The sequence below is a fragment of the Meles meles genome, chromosome 1 (assembly GCF_922984935.1).
Source record: "Meles meles chromosome 1, mMelMel3.1 paternal haplotype, whole genome shotgun sequence".
In the NCBI taxonomy this organism is placed as follows: Eukaryota; Metazoa; Chordata; class Mammalia; order Carnivora; family Mustelidae; genus Meles; species Meles meles.
The window spans coordinates 89,189,862-89,215,931 of record NC_060066.1 but is presented as its reverse complement, the minus strand read 5'-3'; the positions used below and the strand labels follow the sequence as shown (position 1 = coordinate 89,215,931).

At 36.2% G+C, this 26,070-nt stretch overlaps 1 pseudogene; it reads left to right on the top strand.

Annotated features, from left to right (window-relative positions):
* The first annotated feature begins 20,897 nt into the window (after positions 1-20,897).
* LOC123934596 lies at positions 20,898-21,683 on the top strand (annotated as a pseudogene).
* The last annotated feature ends 4,387 nt before the right edge of the window (positions 21,684-26,070 follow it).

Here is a 26,070-nt window from a genome sequence, read left to right as displayed (position 1 = left end):
TAAGCCTAGAAATGTTACTTGCACATTAACATTCTTCAAATATATCAGACAATCACTCAAACCAGGATAAACCAAAACTCCTTAACATAACCTATAAGAATCTTCCATGACTTATTTACTACATGCCTCTCTAACACTTCTCTGTACCTCTTCTTTTTTCCAACATTTTAAACCTTATACTGTGTAATGAATTTTTTGTAATTTATCAAATACAGCTTGCTGTAGTAAGGCTTTATGATTTTGTGTTACTCTCTGGAGCATTCTCTTGGCTTCTAGTTTTGTTCTTCAGAACTCAAAACAGAGGTTATTGTCTCTTAATAATTACATTTACTTGCCTGCTACTTTATTAGATACAGTCTTCTAGAGAGCACATAGTCCACCGGTTTTGGCGGGGGGGGGGGAGTGTAGGGAGAGAGAAAGAGAATCTTAAGCAGGCTCTATGCTCAGGGTGGAGCTCAAGCTCACAACCCTGAGATCATGACTTAAGCTGAAATCAAGAGTCGGGTGCTTAACCAACTGAACCACCCAGGCACCCCTATATTCCACCCTTTGTTTCTCCATAACAGCATCTAGTATGATAGCAGTTACTTATGAAATTTTGAGGAGGGAAAACCTTAATAAATAGAGATATATAATTGATCTCATTGACCCACAGACTCATTCTATAAAACTACAAGATATCTAGGATATATTTTCATATATTATAAACAAATACATATTTTACATTCTCATATTAGAAAAATCGCTACATTAGAAAATACATTGCTGAAAAACACCACATAAGCTTTTGTCAGAAATAGCTAATACACAACAACTTTACTCTCATGCAGGAAATTTATTTTTGTATCTGAAAGTATAGGCTAGAGAGTTATTTACTGGAACAGAGATAGACAAACAATGAGAGACTGTGGATTCTGAGAAACAAACTGAGGGTTTTGGAGGGGAGGGGGATGGAGGGTTGGGTGAGCCTGGTAGTGGGTATTAAGGAGGGCATGTATTGCATGGAGCACTGGGTGTGATGCATAAACAATGAATTTTGGAACACACACACACAAAATTAAGTTTAATTTAATTTAAATTTTAAAAAAAGATGCTCATGTTGATTTGATGTAGTTTGACATAATACTCAAGCATTAAAAAGGCTATTCATCCAGGTTTCACTTCCCAGTCAGCTAGCTCATTACTTGATCCCCACTCTTCAAGTTATATTGTTCTTTGTAAACCCTCAAGCTCCCCTAGAATTACTTAGCTCCAGATTAAAATTTCACTGTCACTCAGTTCCACTTGGTGACACTTTTCCTACCACTCATTTTCTACTCAAGTAACTAATTCTTCTTCCTAAAATGCTGCTCAGATGCTTCTGGACTCAATATTCTCTTCTCTTCCCTAGTTTTCCCAATATTCACAGTCAACATGGTTATTTCTTTACCCATCTGAACTGTCCTTATTTCCAACCTCCAGACTCATTTTGAATTCTTTCCTCAATCTACTCTAGTTCTTCCTATCACCTACCAACTCAAACTCTAAAGTTGCTATACTCCAGATAAAACCATCACTATCACATAGGCTGCCTGGCACAGGAGTCCCAAATGGGACAGACATTCTCAAACCAAAATATACTATGAATATTCCTGATGATAGAAACTTTCAATCTCTATTCAAATTCTGCAGAAGGACATTTTCAATACACATTTCAATTTGAATATGTGAGTCATAGTGAAAGCCAGCTCTGACATCAAATATGCCCTGGTCCTCTGCAATCAGCTTCACTCTGATAAGTCAGAATCACTTAGAGACTTATATTAACTGTGCCATATCCAGGCTTGCAGCCATTTTCTTGCTCCAACAGCCAGGATAAGTCCCATTATTCAGTTTGTCCCTAGTTGTCCTTAGTTTCTAAGACCAAACCAGACCTTCACCTTCAACAGGAAGTTACTTTTGTTACTCCTTTGACCTGGACCCTGGGTTCCACTTTTGATATTTGAATTTGTGGTCTGACTCCTACCTTGCTGTGATAGCTAATTTTATGTGTCAACTTGATGAGGCTATGGGTTGCCCAGATATTTGGTTAAACATTATTTCCAAATATGTCCGTGAGGGTTCTCTTGATGGCATTTCTCTTCATCAAAATGGATAGTCTCCCAGATCCACATCTCTGCCAAAATCTAACTTATTGTCTGCCCCTTCTAGTCTATAATAAATGTAAAATGCAATTTGAGAGCCTGTATCTATTCAATCCCCAAGAGTTAGATAACATAGATTAACACAAAACATCAGCCCAAACCTTTTAAATGAGCCTATCTTCAGGAACTTTAAGAGATGTCAGTATAATTTATTTCTTTAAAGAGAGCACAAGTGGAGTGAGGGCCAGTGGGAGAGACACAAGAAGACTCCCTGGTGAGCAGGGAGTCCAGTTCAAGGCTCCATTCCAGTACCCTGAGCTCATGACCTAAGCTGAAGGCAGACACTTAACCGACTGAGCCACCCAGGTGCCCCTATAATTTAGTTCTTGAATGAAGCATAAGGTATGACAGTTTGCTGAGTGCAGTCCACGGTTCAAAAAATGCATCAAATATTTGAGTTTTTCCATTTTAAACCCATTTAATTTTTCTTAATTATTATTTAGTGCTTTATTTTTTGTATTTCTAAGGAATACAAAATAACAAACAGGTCCTAAAATAGGAATAGTTGTTCATCAATGGATAGAGTGCTATTTAAAACAATTTTAAAACAGGGTGCCTGGGCAGCTCAGTTGGTTAAGTGTCTGGCTCTTAGTTTCAACTCAGGTCATGATCTTGGGGGCATGCAATGGAGCTGCATGGTTGGGTTCCATGTTCAGTGTTGAGTCTACTTGTTTCTCTCCCTTCCCCTGTCCCTCTCTCTGCTTTTGCTCTTATATGTGCTCTCTCTCTCAAATTAAACAAATACAATCTTCAAAAAAAAATTTTACTTCAATGTATGAAGACATATAAATAAAGTAGTTATATGTATATACATAATTAAAACTAATCTAACACTTCTGACATTTTCTCTATCAATAGTATAGTATTATTTATACATATCACTATATAAATACATATGTATATATACATATACACACACACACATATATATATCACTTAGTTAACAATGGATTTTCCATCAAATGATATGCTGGACTTTATTAAACACAAAAGCTCCGACCTAATTTCAAAAAAAAAAAAAAAAAACCACACAATAACATAAATAGTAGAAAAAGTAAATTGCATTGAATATTTTATTTTTTTAAAGATTTATTTATTTATTTTTCAGAAAGAGAGCACAAGCAGGGCGAGTGGCACACATAACAACAGGGAGAAGCAGGCTCCTCGCTGCGGAGGATGCCTGATACGCAATCCCAGGACCCAGGACCCTGGGATCATGACCTGAGCTGAAGGAAGACACTTAACAGACTGAGTCACCCAGATGCCCCTGCCATGAATATTTTAGTGTAAATTATTTTCTATGACAATTAAGGTAAATTATGACATATAAAGATAAAGACTAAATATCAGTTTCCCTGACTATACTTCCTACCTTCAAGTATTTGGAACTCTTTCCTGAATTCTAGTAACAGAGATATGCAGTCCTCTATCATTTTATACAACCTTTCTCAAAAGAAGTCACTAATTGCCATAAACACTGAAGCCAAGTTTCCTGAGTACTCAATTGCAGGGATAAGAAAAACAATGCAAGAATGTGGGTGAAGAGAAGGAAAGGGAAGAGAAAAGAAATGAGAAAGAATTACTAATTTTTGAAAGCCTACCATAAGTTAGGCTCTGTTGATTTAGTAATTTTATTTAATCCACAAAACTATCTTAGCTTTGATTATCTCCACTTTGTCAATAAGGAAACTGAAGCCTAGAAAAATAAACTAACTTCCCACAAATGACATGGGTAGAGAGTGACAGAAGTCAAAAGGTAATCCCAACTCTATTTGTACACTCTGTGCTATCTCTACAAAACTGTGTTTTATGTATATCTATATATGATTCCAGTGTATAGCTAATATATTTATGTATGTCCATATGGATATCAAACCAATATGCATAAGTCATCCTTATTAGAAAATAAATTATCTAGGACTGCCAAAATAATAGATGAGTCTTCTTTATTGCTACAATCCTTTATTTAATATCTATCTCTTTGGCAATTACCATTGCTATTTTCTAGAAATTAAAAAATGAGGGGCGCCTGGTGGCTCAGTGGATTAAGCTGCTGCCTTCGGCTCAGGTCATGATCTCAGGGTCCTGGGATCGAGCCCCGCGTCTGGCTCTCTGCTCTGCAGGGAGCCTGCTTCCTCCTCTCTCTCTGCCTGCCTCTCTGCCTACTTGTGATCTCTCTCTCTGTCAAATAAATAAATGAAATCTTTAAAAAAAAAATGAGAGCCATCATAGACCTTAAAAAAGCTTATGTCTAAAGGATAGAAGGAAAACAAACACATAATTTTAATACAATATGGTAAGTACTAAGGTGATAAGTACTACAGACCACTATAGGAATGTCGATCAGATGGCTCAGAAATATGGATGGAGACAAGAGAGGACATAAAATCTTAGAAGACTTCCTGGAGGTGATGTTCAGATTCACAAAAGATGGGTAGAAATTACCCAACTGGAGAAAGAATGGCAAGGTGTTCAGAATGTAGGTAACACATGAGCAAAGACACTGAGGAGAGGAACCTGACTATTTGGACAAATAAAAGTTGGTTGACATAGCAGATGAGAGAGTTAAAAAAAAAAAAAAAAGACCTAATATAGGAGGACTCCCACTGTGTTGGTTTGGGTGACTGGCTAGATTATGGTGCCATCTTTTTGGATCCAAAAATTGATGATGTTATTCCTCCACTGAAAATTCTTTTTTATGTGTTGCTATTAGAATAGAGCTTAAATCCTAAGTGTGACCTATAAAATATCTGCCAACATCACCAGCCTTCTCCTCCATGATGCTCCTGTCTTTATAATGTACCCCATTTCTGCCCAGGCCAGGATCTAACACCTACTAGTCCTCTTCCTTGGAAAAATCTCTCCCTACCTTTTCACACCCATCTCTTCAATCTAAATGTTACTTACTCAGGAAAGCTCATTCTGGGCTCTAGATTGGATTATGTTACCAGAGTATATCTTCTCATGACACCTTCAATTTTAGCTTCATAGTGCTTACTACCACTGAAATTATATAGTTACTTTGATTCATATATACTCAGTACTGGCCTCTGTCAAAATAGTGTGTCTATTTTTGTAACTCTTTATCCATATTGCTTAACCCAACAGCCCACATTTATGAGGACCCCATAAATATATGGAGTGGTGGATTCTGAAAACAAAATTGAAGGAGTTTTGGGGTAGGAAGAAAGTTTTAGACCAAACAAGTTAAGATATCTGTGGAACATCCACATGGAAATGCTCATAAGGCAATTTTCTTCTTAGAAATTTAGTTTTAGTATTCAGGTGCAAGTTCTGAGCAGAACACAAATCTAGAAATAATTAGTAAATTAACAGTACTTAAAGCTATGGGAATCAATTAGGTAAGTCAAAGAGAGGAATAAATGATAAGAGGGAAGATAGAAAAATGAGACCTAACAGAAGCAGCCAGAGAGATGGGAAGAAAACTGGAAAAAAATGACAACAGGTTATCAAGGTAAGAAAACTTTCTAATAAAAAGATTGTGATATATGAAATACATTTTTTAGCTTTAAAAAGTTAGGTAATAAGTTCCAAATTTATAGTGTTGGGTAGTTCATATTATAGTGCAATTCTAAGGGTCACTGACTACCTAAAAAGGAGACATATACTTTCAGAAAGTGATAAGAAGAGAGTCCAGAATGCATAAACTCATGTACTCAAACATTTGACTCTTCTCAATGAAAGCCTACTGAGCACCAACACCTGTATTTATTCATGGAGACAAAAAACAAAATAGAAATGTTTCCTATCTTTGTGGACTTTAAAGCACTGAGACCAGGGAATAAATTTAGCTTTGTTGCAATACAAGCAATTTAATCCTTATTTTCTTACACCCAGAAGCATCAGACACTCATGTTACCTATGTGGACCATTTAAGTATGGGAATTAAGTCCACAGTATAGTGTAGAACTGTTATAATCTGTTGAAATTGGATATGTACTCTAATAGTACACACAAGAACTATTCTAATCATGAAGGTCAGGAAGTGCTTCCCCAAAAATGTAATGAGTTGGGAAAATTAGAGATGACAGCAGTCAAAAGAAGGAAGTATTTTCTATAATTAAAAGGTAAAATCTCAAAATTCAGTGGGTTTCAGCAGAAGTATTTACAAGTAAAAACAGCAAAAGGAGGGGTGCCTGGGTGGCTCAGTGGGTTAAAGCCTCTGCCTTCAGCTCAGGTCATGGTCCCAGGGTCCTGGGATCGAGCCCCGCATCAGGATCTCTGCTTGGCGGGGAGCCTGCTTCCCCCCCCCCCCCCCGCCTGCCTTGCTGCCTACTTGTGATCTCTATCTGTCAAATAAATAAATCTTTAAAAAAAAAAAACAGCAAAAGGAAAAGTAAGTGAATATGTTTTTTAAAGATTTTATTTATTCATTTCACACCCACAGAGAGAGAGAGAGAGTAAAGCAGGGGGATGAGCAGAGGGAGAGGGAGAAACAAGCTTCCGGCTGAGGAGAGAGCCTGATGTAGGGCTCAAATCCCAGGACCCTGGGATCATGAGCTGAGCTAAAGGCAGATGCTTATCTGAGTGAGCCACCCAGGCACCCTGAAAAGTGAGTGAATACTAATACTTATGTCCCTTTATGTGCTTTAAGAATAAAAGAATGAACTGTTTCCACTTAGTATTTTAGCATTATTTGATAGTAAAGCTTAATGGTTTTGTAGTTAATTAAAGAGACTATTTCTCCCCAACCACCTCTGTTCATCTCTGGATTCCTAATTGGGGGCAGGGAAAAAAGTTTCCACTTGCTAAGAATTCAGTGGATTTTTGTGACACCAGTTGCTAGACTAAGGCCATAGGTACTCCAACAGAGGAACAACAAAGATGAGTGGACCACCTATGGCCCTGCCTTCTAACTCTGCCTTTTTCTATTATTTCTAACTCCTTTCTTAAAAAGCTACAGAATTCAAATAAATTAACCACATATTCTTACCAGTGACCTCAAGTTTCTGCCATCTAACCCTGAGATACTATGGACACTAAACAGTACTTTCTTGACACTCCTTTCCAAAATTCAATATTTGATAATACACTGAAATTTTTTTAAACCTGTCTTTATGAAATAAAGAATTCCTTCTGTCTATATTTTTGTCTTATGTCTATTTTATTGATTATTTGAAATAAAAAATTTTCTTTTGAGATGATAAAGCGGAATATGTATTTAGGGAATCCCATCTGGTACCAAGTTACTTGTCAATAGAAAGGTGACAAAGTTATCTGGAAGTTTTAATTCAATGTATTTTTTTTTTTTGGTGGTTTAAACAATAGAAATTTATTTTCTCACTGTACCAGAGACTTGAAGTCTAAGACCAAGCTATTGGTAGTTTTGGTTTCTTCTGAACCCTCTTATCCTTGTTTTATAGATGGCTGTCTTCTCTCTGTGCATTCACATTGCCTTCCTTCTCTATTTATGTATCAAATTCCAAATTCTTTTTAATAAGGACACCAGTCAAAATGGATTGGGGCCCATACTAAGAACCTAATTTTAACTTAATTACCTCTTAAAGACCCTTTCACCAAATACAGTCACATTCTGAGGTATATCAACACACAAATTTGCAGGGGATACAACTCAGCCAGTAAGAGTTAGGCTTAAACCTGCCACCTTGCTTTTTATTTTCTATTTATCCCATTTGTACTTTTTTTCCTTTTTCCCTCCTTTTGTTCCTTCTTTTGGATTAAGTGTAATTTATTATTTCATTTTATTTCCATTGTTAGCTTATGAATTATACTTCTGCTTTATATTTTTAGTGGTTCCTTTAGGGTTTCTAATATATACCTTTAACTCATCTTGGTATGTCTTCAAGTAATACTGTAACACTTAATGCCTAGTACAAAAAGCTTGCAACAGTGACCTTCCATTTCCTCTCTCCCAACCTTTGCACTATAGTCATAAAATTTACTGATGCCTATGGCAAAAATCCCACAATACATTGTTATTTGTTGGCCTTAAACAGTCAGTTACCATTTAAAGAGATTTTTAGAGTAAGAAAAGTGATAATTTTACAAATACCATTTTTGGTGCCAAATACCATTCCTCTGTAGAGATCCAGATTTCTATGCAGTATCACTTTCCTCCTGCCTAAAGTATTTCATTATTCTTTTTGTAGCTCTGATATGTTGATGGCGGTTCTTCAGATTTGAGAAAGTCTTTACATTGTCTTCGTTTGGGGACAACATGTTTGCCAAGTATAGAGCCTCAGCTTAATGGCATTTTTCTTTCATTACCTTAATGTTGTTGCTCCACTGTTTTCTGGCTCACATTATTCCTGAGAAAAAGTCTACTGTCATTCTTTTTTTAAATTTTTTTTTATTATGTTCAGTTAGCCACTGTATAGTATATCATTGGTTTTGGATGTAGTGTTCAGTGACTCATTAGTTAAGTATAAAACCCAATGTTCTCACAGCACATACCCTCCTCAATACCCATCACCCTCTTACCCTCTCCCCCCAACTTCCTCCCCTCTGAAACCCCCAGATTGTTTCTCAGGGTCCATAGTCTCTCATGGTTCACCTCCCTTTCTAATTTCTCCCTCTTTGGATTTCCCTCTCTTCCGTGTGGTCCTCCATGCTGTTGCTTAGGTTCCACATATGAGTGAAACCATATGTCAATTGTCTTTCTCTGCTTGACTTGCTTCACTTAACATAATCCCCTCCAGCTCCATCCATGAGGTTGCAAATGGTGAGTGTTCATCATTTCTGATGACTAAGTAATATTCCATTGTGTATATGTACTACATCCTCTTTATCCATTCATCTGTTGAAGGGCATCTCTGCTCTTTCCACAATTTGGCTATTGTGGGCATTGCTGCTATGAACATTAGGGTGCATGTGCCCCTTCTTTTCACTATGTCTGTAACTTTGGGGTAAATACCTAGTTGTGTAATTGCTGGGTTATAGGGTAGCTCTATTCTTAACATCTTGAGGAACCTCCATACTGTTTCCCAGAGTGGCTGTACCAGCTTGCATTCCCACCGACAATGTAAGAGGGTTCCCCTTTCTCCACATCCTTGTCAACATTTGTTGTTTCCTGTTTTGTTAATTTTTACCATTTTAACTGGTGTAAGGTGGCATCTCATTGTGCTTTTGATTTGTATTCCCCTGATGGCTAGAAATGGACCCTCAACTCCATGATCAACTAATTTTGACAAAACAGGAAAGAATCCAATGAAAAGTACACATTCTCTTCAATAAGTGGTGCTGGGAAAATTGGACAGATACATATAGAAGAATGAAACTGTACCATTCCCTTACACCATACACAAAGATAAACTCAAAATGGATGAAAGACCTAAATGTGAGACAAGAATCCATCAAAATCCTAGGGGAGAACATAGGCAGTAAGCTCTTCGACATCAGCCACAGTAATTTCTTTCAAGACACGTATCCAAAGGCAAGTGAAACAAAAGCAAAAATCAATTTTTGGGACTTCATCAAGATAAAAAGCTTCTGCACAGCAAAGGAGACAGTCAGCAAAAGTAAGAAGCAGCCCACAGAAGGGAGAAGATATTTGCAAATGACATTACAAATAAAAGGCTGATATCCAAGATCTATAAAGAATGTCTTAAACTCAACACTCAATAAACTAATAACCCAGTCAAAAAATGGGCAGAAGACATGAACAGACACTTCTCCAAAAAAGACATACAAATGGCTAACAGACACATAGTTCAATATATTTCTTATGGTGTTCTTAGTAGCCAAGAGACAAAAAAATTACTTTTCTATCATGAAGTTACTTTTTTAAATCATTAAAATGCAACTGTCCAACTTCTGAATTATTAGATTCTATAACTGTTCAGGTTTTGATGTGAAAGGCAATAATACTTAAATTAGGAGCAAGAATATTATTAAACAAAAGCAGAGGAGAAGCCAGAGGTCATGGCTTCTTTTTGTCAGGTACAAGGTATTTAAAAGGGAAAAAAATGAATCATCACTTTTTCTTTCAGTTCATTTGGTCTTTTGTCTTATCTTTCCTTTACTATCTTTCTTCATTCCTCTCAGTGATTTTCAGTGATTTTCCCTAATCGTTCTTTTTTTTTTTAAGATTTTATTTATTTATTTATTTATTTATTTGACACAGAGTGCGAGGGCAAGCACAAGCAGGGGTAGCAGCAGAAGGACAGGGAGAAGCAGACTCCTGCTGAGCAAGGAGCCCAACGAAGTGATCAATCCCAGGACCCTGAGATCATGACCTGAGCCGAAGGCAGCTGCTAAACTGACTGAACCGCCCAGGTGCCCCCTAATCATTCTTAATACCCTGTTTTTCTTCCTATTTTCCCCTAATCTTCAAAGTAAGATTAACTCATATAACAAGAAAATTGGAATCTGGGGATATGTGCGAAAATATTTTTTGTTATATTTCACATATATCTGTAATTACAGAGCTTTCTTGCAGATTTTTTTTCTCCTTACATCATTGTTAGAGATTGGAAAGGAGTCCTCTTCTGTTATAGTACTGAAATACGGTAGGCCAATGTTGAGCCCAATCTCTGAAAAAATTTAAAAGGACCTTCCTAGGGGAACACAATCAGCATATGCTTTCCCTAAGGAAAGTTAAAAGAACATGTGAGGCTTTTTGTTTTTTAAAATAAAAAAAAAAATAGTAAAAGTCCAGAGTAACTTCCAATAGCTGTCTCAGAAGCAGAGTCAAAAACCACAAGCATGCTTTATAAGACAACCATGATATCCATACTGTCAATGTTTTCCACACTAATTTCCAAGAAATCATGCTTACATTTTAGGAAGACTCAAATGCAGAAAAGTAGCTGGTAAAAGTTCAAATACCTGTTACATGAGCTCTCAATTACACAGTGAGAGCATGAGATAGCATTACAAAGTAGCCTATGTCACAGAGGGTTCCACCAATGAGGACAGGGCTGTTTCTCCATTTGTATCTAAGTTTGAGCCCAGAATGAAAACAGTGGTGAGGCCAGGAGCCTGACCTCCCCCAGAACCCTCCTCCTACTGGGGAAGGCAGCAGGCTTACATAAGAGCTACACGCCAAGAGCAATGCCGGCAGCAGGTACAGAAGAGCTGCAGGAAGAGCTATAACCACACTGAGCCAGAGGAGGTGCATGCCAGTAAGCAGCGACCAAAAGGGCTCAGTTTTCCAGGGCACAAGAACTACCTCTGAGTGCTCTTAAGTCAGGTGGGAGGAATGGGTGAAAGGCATAGTTTTCATAGAGCAGTAGAGAAATTAATTTCTTTGAGCATGGCTTTATCTCTGCTTCTGTGATGGTATGGCTTGTGGAAACATAGGTTACATGGTTTACTTAAGGTTTGTCATTGTTGTTTTGCTGAGGATTAATGATTATAACAGCCAACATTTACAGAGTTGTTCGCAGTCACTGAGGTATAGCCACTTATTATCAAGAACTTATAATTGTACTTTGGGCATTATACTAAGTTCATATCCATTATCTCATGTGTCCTTTACAACAACCTATGAGGTAAGCATTAGTACTACTTTTGGCTTATAAATTAGAAAGAAACTGAGGTTTACAGTGTTTAAGAAACTTGTTCAAGTTTACAGAGCTAATACATGACAGAATCGAAATTCTAATCTGGTCACTCTGGCCAGATTCTCAACCACTGTATTGCTAGATGAGTTCTAGAAACTGGGGACCAGCAGGATTGTCATATACTCAGAGGCCATTTCAGTAGTACAAAAAATCCAAGACACAGAACAGAAAGAGGAAAGGCAGGTAGGCTCACTCCTTGAAGCCTATCATAGAACTTGGAAAAGGGAGTTAGTCCTAAAAATGAACCTCCAAGCTTCTCAGTAGTCAGGCCCTGCACTGTTCCCTCCTGGTTCCTACCACGATGCCACTGATTCCTTTCTGGGTGATGTGAACACAAATCTCAAACACCCTTAATATGATAACTCAGCAAAGACATCGGCTTCACAATCATCAAGGCTTCATTGAGAATTAATTATGCTCTCAATCTATCACATTAAATGTGAGCCTAGTATGTCAATCAGCATGCACATGGGTGGTAAAACTCTCTGGAGGGAAAGCTCCTTGAGGGTAAGAATAAGACTTCTGAGCTCAGCTTCCAAGGTTTTCACAGTTGTTTCCAGTCTACGTCTCCAACCACAATTCTTATCATTCCTCCATACCAAACCTAGACATCGGGCTTTTTTTCTCTCCCTAGAAAGCACCCCGCCACCTCCATTTCTACTTGGCAAAGTTCCTCTCTCACTTCGAAAGGCCATTATAGATGTTGTCATTGAAGTACTAACAGTGCCATGAGAACGTGGGGTCTCCACAATCACCTTCAACCTCCCTCTCTGGGTATTGAGACGAGGTCACTAGGCCTTCTGCCCTAACCCCAGTCCTCCTACAAGCCTCAGACCCTCACATTTAGGAATGCTGAAATAATCACTGTTTCCAGATGTCCTTGCCCCACGTTCAGGGATGACTATGTCTCCCTCTCTCTGTTTCCACAGTACTTTATATATGCCTCCATTACTACATTCATATTTTAATTGCTTTTGGCATGCTAGAGAGGAAGAATTAAAAATATGATGGATTTAGCATAGTGCTTAGGACATAATAGTCCTTCAATAAAACGTGATTGATTCAAAAATTATATCTGTTCTATTCTTGCATATGGCACTTAACACAGAACTTTGCACATCATTGTATTTGTTTTATACAACATATACAAAACACATAAAAAAAATAATAACAACTCCATGATCCCATGACTTGTTGCAAGTTTGCTTCCTTTACACTTGTTGACAATCTTCCAGTTTATATATTTCCATTATTCCCTCTTTTTTGGAAAATGATACTCAGTTGTTCAAGCCAAAAATCAATAAATCATCATTTGCTTCTTTATTGTCCTTATCTCCTACAGCCAATCCATCATTCCATCATCAAAATATATCAAATATATCTCATATCATTCCTCTCCATTACTCCTAACCCCATCTAGTCCTAGGTGATAACTATGGGACACTGGAACAGGTTCCCAATATATGTTTCCTTGTTTTAACCCTTGGCTTTATGACCTAGTCTCCCTACAACTAGAGACATCCTGTTTAAAGTCTAATAAAGTCTAATAAGACACTAAGCATTCTTAAAATGCTTCAGGAACTCCACGGCCTTGAAAACAAAATCCCACCTGGACTCTATAATCTGATTCTTGCTTCCCAAACCAAACTCAGCTTCTGCATATCTGTTATTCATTCACCTTGATCCAGTCCAGTCACACTGACCTTTTTCTTCTTCAAAAGGCAAGCTGCTTGGGGCTTTGCACTTGTTCTCACTCTACCTCTGTTCTCCTCCAGTGCCAGCTCCTTTCCATCCTTCAGAACTCAGATGAAATGACATCTTTACTGAGAGCTTGGAAGTATCCTCTACTGAGTTATCACATTGCCTTATTTTCTCCACAGCACCTGCTATAATATGTAATTATTTTCTTGTTTATTGGTTTTCTTGGTACTATCTGTCCTTTTCAAACCCAGTCCTCAACATACAATAAAATAAAAGTAGTGTGGGAGAGTAGGACTTTGTTATATATTTCTTATATATATTTATTTATATATAAGAAATATATAATGTATATATTTCTTATATATATAACAAAGTAGGACTTTGTTATATATTTCTTATATATATATTTCTTATATATCTTATATATATATTTCTTATATATATATAGATAGATAGATAGATAGATATAGTCTTATATAAGACTTTCTTATATATTGGCTGTTTCTCCAGAGTATAGAAAATATTAGGTGCCCAGTATGAATGGACACCTAAAAAACTGATGGATATAGGAGCACCTGGGTGGCTCAGTTGGTTAAACAACTGCCTTCGGCTCAGGTCATGATCCTGGAGTCCTAGAATCAAGTCCTGCATCAGGCTCCCAGCTCAGCAGGAAGACTGCCTCTCCCTCTAACCCTCTCCCCTCTCATGTTCTCTCTCTCTTTCACTCTCTCTCTTTCTCTCAAATAAATAAATAAAACCTTAAAAAATTGATGGAAATATATTTAATATTTGTTGTAAGACTTTGCATTTTTAGGAAACTCTTTTTGGGTGAAGACCAAGTCTTCTTTGAAGAAAATTTGATATGGCACCCTAGAAAGTACCATATGATTATTTTTTATGACTATTTTTTTTACACGTTCAATTTTAATTTATTGTAACCCAGTAAGTGATGGTTTTAAATGCAGAGTTTCCATCAAATTAACACTTAATTCTGTGCAAAAATATATTTTAAAAAACTAATCTTAAGATATAAAAATGAGCATGTCTAATACAGACTGTAAAGTACCATGTGACTATTGATGCAATAAATAATATTATTGATTTTGAAAACTCCATCAGGACTATCATTTAAAGTGACTCCAGAGTCTCAGATTTCATGGTAGAAAACAGAGTCAAAGAAGCAACAACAAATACTTCTGACAAATCTATGTTTAAGAACAGGAACCCACAAATACATGATTTCAAATGATATTAATAAGCTGTGAGGACTTTTTTTCCTGGGAATGCTTTGAAAATCTGAAAACTTTTAATGCTATTTCCAAAGAGCAGGTCTCTGCTGCATTAATCTCCCTGTGTGCTCTAAGCACCCATGGAGTTTAGTGGTTCTCTTCTTAAGAGGCTCATGATGCCTAGAGTGTCACATGATCAAGAGAATTGAGCTTAGTAATTCCACAAGAAGAAAGTCCAACTGAGGTAATTTGTCTGAATTTAGTACCTAAATTAAAAGTTGGAGACTCAGCTTTCCCAGAAGTAATTTCTTCTCTCATCAGGGAATGTATATGCTATAAATAAGGTCGTGTAGCTTGAAAGCTAATTGTTTGAGAACACCTAACTGAAAGTAATAGCTAATGAGAGGGTCGCATTAGTGGCTTAATGTTAGTGGTCACATTAGGATCCTGCATTTATACAAACCTGGTTGACTTCCTCTTTCATAGACGGCATTAAGGGATAAGTAAATTATTCTAAGATCACTACAGCAGCTGACGCAGGCTGGACCAGCACCAAAGGACCTTAAAGAACATGACAAAGAAGCTTAACTCCTAACTCACAGATTCTTAGAACTAAAGAATTTTGTCTAAATGAAAAGGAATAGAGTATCTCAAAGCAATCAATGAATCCAAAGAGCAAATAGTAGAGTCCATTGTTTTAAACTTAATGTTTGTGGAAACATAGACAAATAAGAAGGCTAGAAAACAAATTAAAATGGTGTCTTCTCCCACAGAAGTCTCTGCACTATACTAATGTGTTCTACACAGGGTGGGATTTGGGTTTGAAAATGAGAAAGTGTTTCCCTCCATCAACAAACCTGGCCTTGAATAGAGGCATACAAAACAGATTCACACATCACTGTCTGACAAGATGTTCACTGATAATTTTAGCAGTGCTGAGGAACTTATTGATACACTTTTCCCTCTTAGAAAAACATCTTAAACTCATGGAAAAAAAGAAATTGAGTACAAAAAAGCAAATGGGGATTTTGAAACTTCACAAGAAAGTGAGTGTCTGAAGTAGGAAAACTTATAAAAAGGTCAGAAGATATGGTGAGGCTTATGAATTGCCTTATTATCAGCAAATTTCTATCTAAACTTTTGAACATTAAAAACTTTCCAAATAAAAATAAACTATTCACAATGAGTTAACAAACTGACCTTCTTTAGTTTACAAATTACAGAATAAAATGACAATGTTATAGCTGTATGTATATAGATGCACAGGGTTCTCCCACCGGAGACCTTCCTACTCCCTTTACAATGACTATTGAACAGAAAGTGAGCCATCAGTGACTGATTTGGGTGAACTGCATTAATCACAAAAAAAGCATATCTACCATAAAAAAATATATCTACTATATATATATATATGGTAGATATTTAAGAAATAATGAATATATATATATATATACACACACATACATAATAATGAAAGAATAGATTTAAATAGCTAATTCTTCCAGGCCTGGGGATTTAGACAGCCTGGAAAAAAATAGTCCTCTTTCTATAAGAATGTTTAAAATATCTTGATATGGTTGATTTATTCATTAATCTACTCATTTATTTAATAAATATGTATGGAATGCAACTATGCCGAAAGGCAGAGATACCTACAAAGGGACGATTGGGTATGATATTCATTATATTATTCCTTTCTGTTCAATCTTACAAATTTATTTTCTTCCCCAAAAGGAAGTTAACTACCATCTCTCTCCCTCTTTCTTTTATTTATTTATTGTAAGAAAAGGGAGAAGCAAGCCCAAACAATCTAAAAGGAAAGAATAATCAGCATCAAGGTGGTTCAATCGGTTGAGCGTCTGACTCTTGGTTTCAGCTCAGGTCATGTGTCATGGGATCAAGCCCCCAGGTGGGCTCCAGCCTCAGCAGGGAGTCTGTTTGAGATTCTCTCCCTCCCCCTGTTCCCCACCCCCAGCCAATTGGCATGCTTGCTCTCTCTCTCTCTCAAATAAACAAATCTTAAAAAAAAAAAAAAAAAAGAATAAAAAGAAAGAGGGTAATCAGCAAAGTAAATCTTAACCCATTAGGGAAGTCAAACTGGGAAAGGGGACTGACAGAGATGCAGAGTGTTTTTAACAAGCAAAAAGTTAAAAAAGTAGACACCGTACATGGGGGGGTAGGAGATAGGAGAAGAATAAATGAAACAAGATGGGATTGGGAGGGAGACAAACCATAAATGACTCTTAATCTCACAAAACAAACTGGGGGTTGCTGCGGGGAGGTGGGATTGGGGGAGGGGGAGCGGGCTATGGACATTGGGGAGGGGAAGCGAACCATAAGAGACTATGGACTCTGAAAAACAACCTGAGGGTTTTGAAGGGTCAGGGGTGGGAGGTTGGGGCAACCTGAGGGTTTTGAAGGGTCAGGGGTGGGAGGTTGGGGGAACAGGTGGTGGGTAATGGGGAGGGCACGTTTTGCATGGAGCACTGGGTGTTGTGCAAAAAGAATGAATACTGTTACGCTGAAAAAATAAATAAAATGAGAAAAAAAAAAAAAAAAAAAAAAAGTAGACACCGTATTTAGCACAACAAAGCTATTTCCATATCTCACTTACTTGTGGGGATGAGGCTTCCAGCTTATCATCGGACATGTTTAGGACTCTAGGAAAAGTGGGCCTGAGAGTAAGTGTTCTCAGTGATGAAAAAAGCTAAGTGGGGCCAAATAAATTAGAGACTGAAATGTAAGTTACTCTTGGACCATGGTTACCTGAGACCTTGAAAGTCACTCCCACTTCCACACAAAAGCTACTAGTGGTGTCCATTATCATCTTGACAGTATTCATACAATAGCCTAAATATCATAATGTTCAAGAAATGTTGAGGGGATTAGAACTGATCCTTCTCTTTCATATCTGAAAATTTATGTGCAAAGTACATTAAATAAATACCTTCCTCTAACCACATCATAAGAATTTTTTTATGTCTTTAAATATTTATGCTGGACTATTATCATCAAGACAGAGAAGTCATACTCTCTAAGTGTTTTTAAAAATATCTAAAAAATTATATATACTATCAATTATATCCTTGATTTACCTGAATTACCTGAATAAATTAAAGTTCTGTTTAAGTTTGTAGTTTTATGCTGAATTATGACAATATAGCACAGATGAATTTAAGAAGGTTTATGATTAAAATTATATTATCATGAGGCATAACTTTTAAAAATTGAATGTTTTAGTTTATAACACAATATATTCAGGATGCTGCATGAAATACTAAAAGCTACCAATACCTGATGAAGACAAACAGTCCATAAACATAATCATAATACAAAGCTCTGGGAACAATTAAAAAATAAACAAAGGAAAATATTTAAAAATATCCTACAATTTCCAAGATAGTTCCTATAACTAAGTACAGGACCAACCTGTCACAAAGTTGTTTATGCTCCCAAATACCAATCCCCAGCTGGGGAGAGGATTAGTTCTCCATTATGTAGGCCAGTAATGCTAAAAGAATATCAAATCCCAAGGTCTTGGATAGGGATGTTCTCTTTTTTAAAGTCCAAGAAAATGCAGACCTAAATTTTAGTGAAGTGGGTAATTGATGAAAAGAGAATGTAAAACTAAGTACAGCATGACTATTTACGTCAGCTATTTTTCTATCTACTTCAGAATTGAAATCAGTAACGTGAACACAGTTATTTCACATTAGAGCAGACCAGCCCCTTCATTGTCAACCAAATTTAAAACTGGCACATAGTATTTATATATATCATTGTTCCAGCAATATTTTCTCCACCAGTTGTGGACTGACTGTTTGTGTCCCCACAAAATTCATACATTGAAAACTAATCCCCAGTGTGATAGTATTTGAGTTGGGGCCTTTGGAAGGTAATCAGGTTATGAGGATGGAGTCCTCATAAATGGGATTAGTAAAAAAAAAAAATAAATAAATAAAAATAAAAAAAATAAAAAGAGACACCAGAGAGAGGATCTCTCCCCTTGTGAGGATCCAGCAAGAAGATGAGAAGATTGGCTATCTGCAAACCAGGAAGAGTGTCTCTGCACACACTGGATATGCTGGCACCTTGATCTTGGACTTCCCGACCTCTAGCACTCTATTGTTAAAGCCATCCATTCTATGGTATTTTTATTATCAATTATCACAATCCAAACTGAAATACCACCAAACCAATATATTTCAATAAAACTGGTTAATATTGAGAAAATAGTAAGCAATTTTATTTCAAATGAACTGCCAGAGACTATACATTTATGTTCCTAATAAAAGTATAGCAAATTTAGATTGCATGTAGAGAAGTATCAAATACAGCTAAATATCTAAAATTTAAAGTCACACTTTTTCTTGTGAAAATAATGGATTTAATTCTTTACTATATATGAAAAAGAAGATTCTACAGGAACACATAAGCATAACCTACTCCACAGGCCTTCACTATTATGTTGCTTAGCATCACCGTACCTTAAAATTTTAGAGCATGTGGCTAGATACTACCCTTATTCATACTCATATTCAAGAAATCTTTCCTGGCTCCTACCTGTGGGCCAGCAAGAGGCTGAGGAATACAGGAGTACTAATTTCTTTCCTTGTGCAACTTACATAGCACGGGGAGAGGTGACGTCACGCGTGTAAAAAATAAATAAATTAAAGATAATTACAGACTGTGATAAATTGGATGAAAGAAAAGAGGAAAGAATTAAAATGATAAATCATGTCTTTAAATAGTGTGATCAAGAAAGCTTCTTTTGGAAACTAAGGAATGAGAAGGAGGCAGCTTGTAGAGATGCATGGGAAGACTTTTCTAAGCAGAATGGATAAATGTAACAGTTTTCAGGCAATTATCAACTTGATTATTTTTCCTTTCGAAGAACCAAAAAAAAGGCCAGAGCAGCTGAAGAAAAACTTTTCTCCTGATTTGTCTTTTTCAGCTCCTTGACCTCCGGTGGTAAGCAACAGGAAAACTGGACAAAATATTAGAGAAAAACCTGTTTTCAGACATTCAAAAACAAGAAGTGTAACATGGTGGCTCCTAAGAGAAAAGAAACACACAAAGTGACTTCTACCCTTGCCTCAACTTTCTGCTTACAGCCTACAAACACCATTTCTTGGAGGAAGAAAGAACAAAAGCTGAGCACAGCGAGGCTGGGGTAGGTGGGATTGGCATAAAAGAGAACCGGAGAGGAGGAACCTATATGTAAGAAGAGCTCCAACAACCTGAAAGGGATCTTCTTGAGTCCTTATTGAATATAAAATTGCATTATGTTCAAGGTAAAACTTCACATTATGTTCAAGGTAAAACTTCATAATGCCAAACAAAGCACTTGGGGAAGCTAAATGACTTCTAGAACTCAAGCAGAGCAGGGAACATTTGAATTCCCATAAGCCAAGCAGAGTCTGTTGAATACCCGGGATATTAGAGTTCAGTAGAAAAAGGTTATATAGGGGCACCTGAGTGGCTCAGTGGGTTAAGCCTCTGCCTTTGGCTCGGGTCATGATCCTGGGGTCCTAGAATCGAGCCCTGCATCGGGCTCTCTGCTCAGCAGGGAGCCTGCTTCCTCCTCTCTCTCTCTGCCTACTTGTGATCTCTCTGTGTCAAATAAATAAATAAAATCTTTTAAAAAAAAGAAAAAGGTCATATATTAGAAATAGGGCTAACAAAGGGGCATGCCTCAGAAATAGTCCTAGAATAAAGATTTCTTTAGATTCACAAAGGATTAAGTTGCACTGCAAGTAAATTAACCACCTGCCAAAGAAAGAAAATTGTTAAAGTAAAATAACAAAATCCAGACACTCAAGACAAAATGGAGAAGTAGCAAACTCTAAGCCATAGCCAGAAGTGAAATCAGTCAATAGAAGCAGGCCCATAAATATCATAGATGATGGACTTTAAAATAGTTATGATAGATATGCTTAAGATCTTATTAAAGTAATACAGAGCATAAAGAGGAGAGTAATAGAAACTATTATTGAACTCAAAAACTGAAGAATACTTTGTGAAATAAAAATTCAGTAGACCGGTAGATTAGACACTGCAGAAAAAAGATGATTACATTTGAAAACATAACATTTGTAATTATCAAATCCGAAGTACACAGCAATAAAATGCTAAGAGTAATTCCCAGAGAATAAAAGTAATAGTCTCAATAATTTCTATGACAATATTGGAAGGTCTAAAATTCATGTAATTAGGCTGGAGCCACTTCTGCAAACAACATGTTCAAGGTAATTCTGAGGTCTGTGGGGCCAGTCAGCCTGAGTCTGCTCACCTTCAAAGTCTATGCATCATCAGAAAAGGACTCATCTCACAAAACTTTCATGAAGGTTAATGAGCTTTCACTGCACTCTATTCCTGAGGGTCAGTCTAAACAGGTGGAGGAACCGAGGACCCAGCATCTCACATCTCCAACATTACTGTGAGCCATAGCCAAGTTGGTGTCAACCACAGACTAAGCCTCAGGTGCAGAGCTTGGTTCAGTGGGCGTTAGACAGCTCCTCTCCAAAATGCACCTCTTAGATTTTTTCCAAGAGCTGGTATTGTTGTTTTTGCTGACATTGTTGGACTTCTCTTGGCTAGAGGTTCAAAAATAAAGAAGCTGGTGTATCTACCTGGGTTCATGCGATTAGCTGCCTCTCTTTTTTTTTTTTTTTTTTTTTTTTAAAGATTATTTATTTATTTGGCAGAGAGAGATCACAAGTCGGCAGAGAGGTAGGTAGAGAGAGAGGGAAACAGGCTCCCTGCTGAGCAGAGAGCCTGATGCGGGACTCGATCCCAGGACCCTGAGATCATGACCTGAGCCGAAGGCAGCGGCTTAACCCACTGAGCCACCCAGGCGCCCCAGCTGCCTCTCTTTATTATTCACAACAAGCCATCATATTTGTCCAGATAAATGGGGAGACATTATGTGTCTGGGATTTACAAGCATATGTAGTCATAGAAGATTTGTGGAAAGACAACTTTCAAAAGCCAGGAATATGAAGCATTCACTTGGAAATGAGTAGAATGCTCCATGCTCTGCCCATTTTAATCTGTTATAAGTAAACTGGAAACTCCATGCAGTAAACCAGTTTTCTATAGAAAAATGGTAGAGAAGAGTCAGAACCAACTGTAGTAAACTGGCTTTCTTCTTCAGGAAAAATGATACCAGGCTTCTTTGTTACCTTGGGTAATGCCATACTACAAGTGGACTAATAATCAGAAATCCTTTCACCTAGAGATAATGCCTCAGAACTCTTTGTTCTCATGTTGCTATTTATGTATGTAGTTAAAATTCCAAGTTAAAAAATAAATAAAATAAAATCCACATAATTAGAGACACATAAAAAGGGAAGCAGAAAAATATCTCAAGACATTTGCTGAAAAATTTCCAAATTTGATGAAAACTAAAAATACAGATGCAATAAGCTCATCAAACTCCAAAATAACACAAAGAAACCCACAAGAAAAAGTATCATAATTAAATTACTAAAATCCAGTAATAAAGACAAAATTTTAAAAGCAAGTGGAGAAAGCATAGACATTGTGTAGAGGAGAACTAAGATAAGAATAGTTCTAATTTCTAACAAGAAACATCGCAAGCAAGAAGACTATACAGTGACATCTTTAATGTGCTGAAAGAAAATATGGCAGCCAAAACATCTTGCAAAAAAGGAAATGAAATAAAGACATTTTCAGACAATCAAACAAACAAAAGCTGAGAAAACTTGAAAGTAGCAGACCTGCTCTAAAATAAATGATAAAGAAAATTATTTGGGTTGGAAGGAGGATAATACCAGATGGAAACTGGGATCTATACAAATGAATGTGTAAGCAAGGGTAATATGTTGGGATTTAAAAAGTCAGTTTTTCTCATTTTGAAAAATTTCTTCAAAAGATAATTGACTATTTGCCACCTGGGAGACGTGGTCAGTTAAGCATCTGCCTTTGGCTCAGGTCATGATCTCAGGGTCCTGGGATCCAAGCCTTCAGTGGGCTCAGCATGGAGTAACTATATTAATATCAGATGAAGACTATTATGCTTTAAGACAAGTGATAATATTAGAGATACAGGACATTTCATAATGATAAAAATTCACAACAATCTTATATGTGGCTAATAATAACACCTCAAAATACATGAAGCTAAAACTGACAGAACTTAAAGGAGAAAGACAAAGCCATACGTACAGGTGGAGATTTCAACTTCTCTCTCAATGAATCATAGAACATGCATACAGAAACTCAGTAAGTATAAAGAAAATTAAAACAACCAACTTCACCTAGTTGGCATTTATAGCACAACATACTCAAAACTACAAAATACACATTCTGCTCATATGCACGCAGTACATTAACGCAGATAAATCATATGCTGAGCCATAAAGTAAGTCCCAATAAATTTAAAGGGATTAAAATTATACAAAGTGTACCCTCTGAATGCAACAGAATTAAAACAGAAAATAATATTAGAAAGTCTCTGGATAACCTTACCAATATTTGGAAATTAAATAAAATACTTACAAATAACCTATTAGTCAAAGAAGAAATCAAAAAGAAAATTTTCAAGTATTTTGAACTAAAATAAACAATGACAAAAACACAATATGCTAAAATTTGTGGGATGGAGCTAAAGCAGTGTTTAGAGGGATCATTATAACTTTAAATACTTATGTTAGAAAACAAAAAGCTTTATATTTCCACTTAAGAAAGTAAGAAAGAACAAATTAAGCTTAAAATATGTGGAAGGAAGGAAATAGGGGCACCTGGGTGGCTTAGTCAGTTTAGCACCTGCCTTTGGCTCAGGTCATGAACTCAGGGTCCTGGGATCAAGTCCTCTATTGGGCTCCCTGCTCAGCAAGGAGCCTGCTTCTCTCTCTCTCTCTCTCTCTCTCTCTCTGTCCCTCCTATGATTGTGCTCTCTTATGCTTTCTCTGTCAAATAAATAAATAAATCTTTTTTTTTTAAAGAGAAAACGAAATAATAAAAATAAGAAAGGGACTCTATGAAATAGAAAATGGAAATGCAGTAGAGAAAATTCATAAAATAAAAGTTGGTTTTGGAGGGGAAGCAATAAAATTGATAAAGACAGAAAACAAAAATTACTTCTATCATATAGAAAATGGAAACATCACCACAGATTCTACAAACATTTGAGGAAGAGTAAGGAAACACTATGAATAATTTTATACTAATAAATTCAACAACTTAAATAAAACGAGAAAATTCCTTGAAAGATACAAATTACAAAAAATGGAGACAGAAGTTGGATATCTGAATGGATGGAAGACAGTAAATAAAGGAGAGAATACTCCAAATATATTCAGAGAAGAGGCTAGGGATCAGGTAATGTAGAGTTTTATAGGACAAGATCAGAGTTTAGATTTAAATCTCAGTGTAAAAGGCCATTGAGAGATTTTAAAGAGAAGTGGTACAATCTTATTTCAGTTTGTAAGTATCACCACTGCTATGAAAACAATGCATTCTAGAGATATAAAATTGAAAGAAAGAAGATTGAAGAAAAAAAAGTTTCTGAGTTATTTCAGTACCTCAGGCAAGAGATAATGTGGGTTGAACTAGAACAACATTAGTGGAGAGGAAAAGAAGTGTATAGATTCGAGACATATCCTCAGCTTGGCTCACATACTACAGAATTTAAAAAGTACATAACAACATTTCTTACTCAATGTAAGAAATGTCTTCCAGGAAAATTTACATTAAAGGGAATGGTATTTTCCCATTGATTTCCAGAGATACTTTTTCTCTGAGAAAAATTATTTCCACATATGTAACACATTGCAATCCAGAGTGAAGCAATTAAAATACTCAATTTCTCTGATAAGAAAAAAATGGAAATAAAATAAAATATTAACAGTGACTATCTCCAGAATGTGGTCTTAATGCCCATTTTGCTTTTACAATTTAGGCTTATAATTTTAAAAATTCTATTCTTTTTAAAAGACCAAAACATTTAGGTCAGATACTTTTAAACACTGGAGTTAATTTCTAAAATATAATAGTAAACTACTAAAACATTTGCAATAGTGCTAGTTCTAGGGAAATTATCACTTGATTTGCTCTTCCTAGGATACAGTTCCCACTCAAGATGTAATTAGCCTTAATACTTTAGTATTCAACTATGTTTTAATCAGTATTAGGCCATCATAAATTGTGTACATTTTCATAATTTTACCACCACCTTACCAAAAAAAAAAAAAAAAAAAAAACCTATGCTGTTTATTTTAGAATCTTTGGATAAGTTAAGAGATATCTAGAAGTACAGACTAAAATAGTCAGCTGTTAACTCCCCAATCTATAGCACTAAATAGCCAAGGAAAGTCTGTCCCTTCCTTAACACAAACATGAAATTCCCTTTAAAGTTTATATGAAAGCAGGCTACTGGCCAAGAACCCACAAAATACCCTCAGAAGGAAAAAAAAAGAAAAAAAAGGCTTCTAAAAATTCTTGACAGTTTAGGATTAAATAAGTGCTAACATCTTAGTTCATTTCAATCGAATGTTCTTACTCCTTTTCTTCCAACTCAAACATGCATATTCTCACTTAGAGCCCAGAATCAAGCTAGAATTGAACCAGCCACTAAGAATAAGTTTCATTTCAACTTAAACAAATTTTTATGAACATGCACAAACTGGAATGGATAGAATCCTTTACTCTGTGCAAAGTAAAAATTTATACATTTTTACTAATGGTTTAAAAATTAATTTTTGGAGTAAGGGATACTGAATTTTGCTCTACTGCTTACTTATTTTTTTTAATGAACTATAATCTTAGCCAATCTGTAGTAACCCTTTATATATACATTTGTTGCTAGGATTACCATACTTGACACATAATTCAATTACTTTTTTTTTTCATTTTATTTTATCTTATTTCTTTTGGGTGTTCCCAAATTCATTGTTTATGTATCACACCCAGTGCTTTATTGTTTGTAACTATGCTAAACAGTATAGATGTTTGTGTATTTATTTAGTCAAAAATAAAACACCATCCTTCAAAAGTGAAAATATATACACTTCAGATTCATACAGATGTTATATCTGAGTTTATGAATATAATCAGCATACATTCGGTTTTCAGATTGTCTCTGTTCACACTGTACCCATCATGCTTTTCCCCCTGATATGTTGTAAGATACTGTGAGTGGATGACAATCACCTTGTAAAACTATTATGTAATTAAGATCAACTTTACAAAACAGCTTGTTTAATGTATATCCTGTTGACTCTGATATTGTCCACACCACACGGCTTTTCTTGCTGACCACACGTACACTTATTCTATTCAGTGCTTTTCAATCCTGCTCCCAGCAGGTGTTCTCTGCTTCAGTAACATTTTCTGCCTTCTTGCTTTAATCACCAATGTCTTGTAGCACAGTATATTTTCCATCAGGGC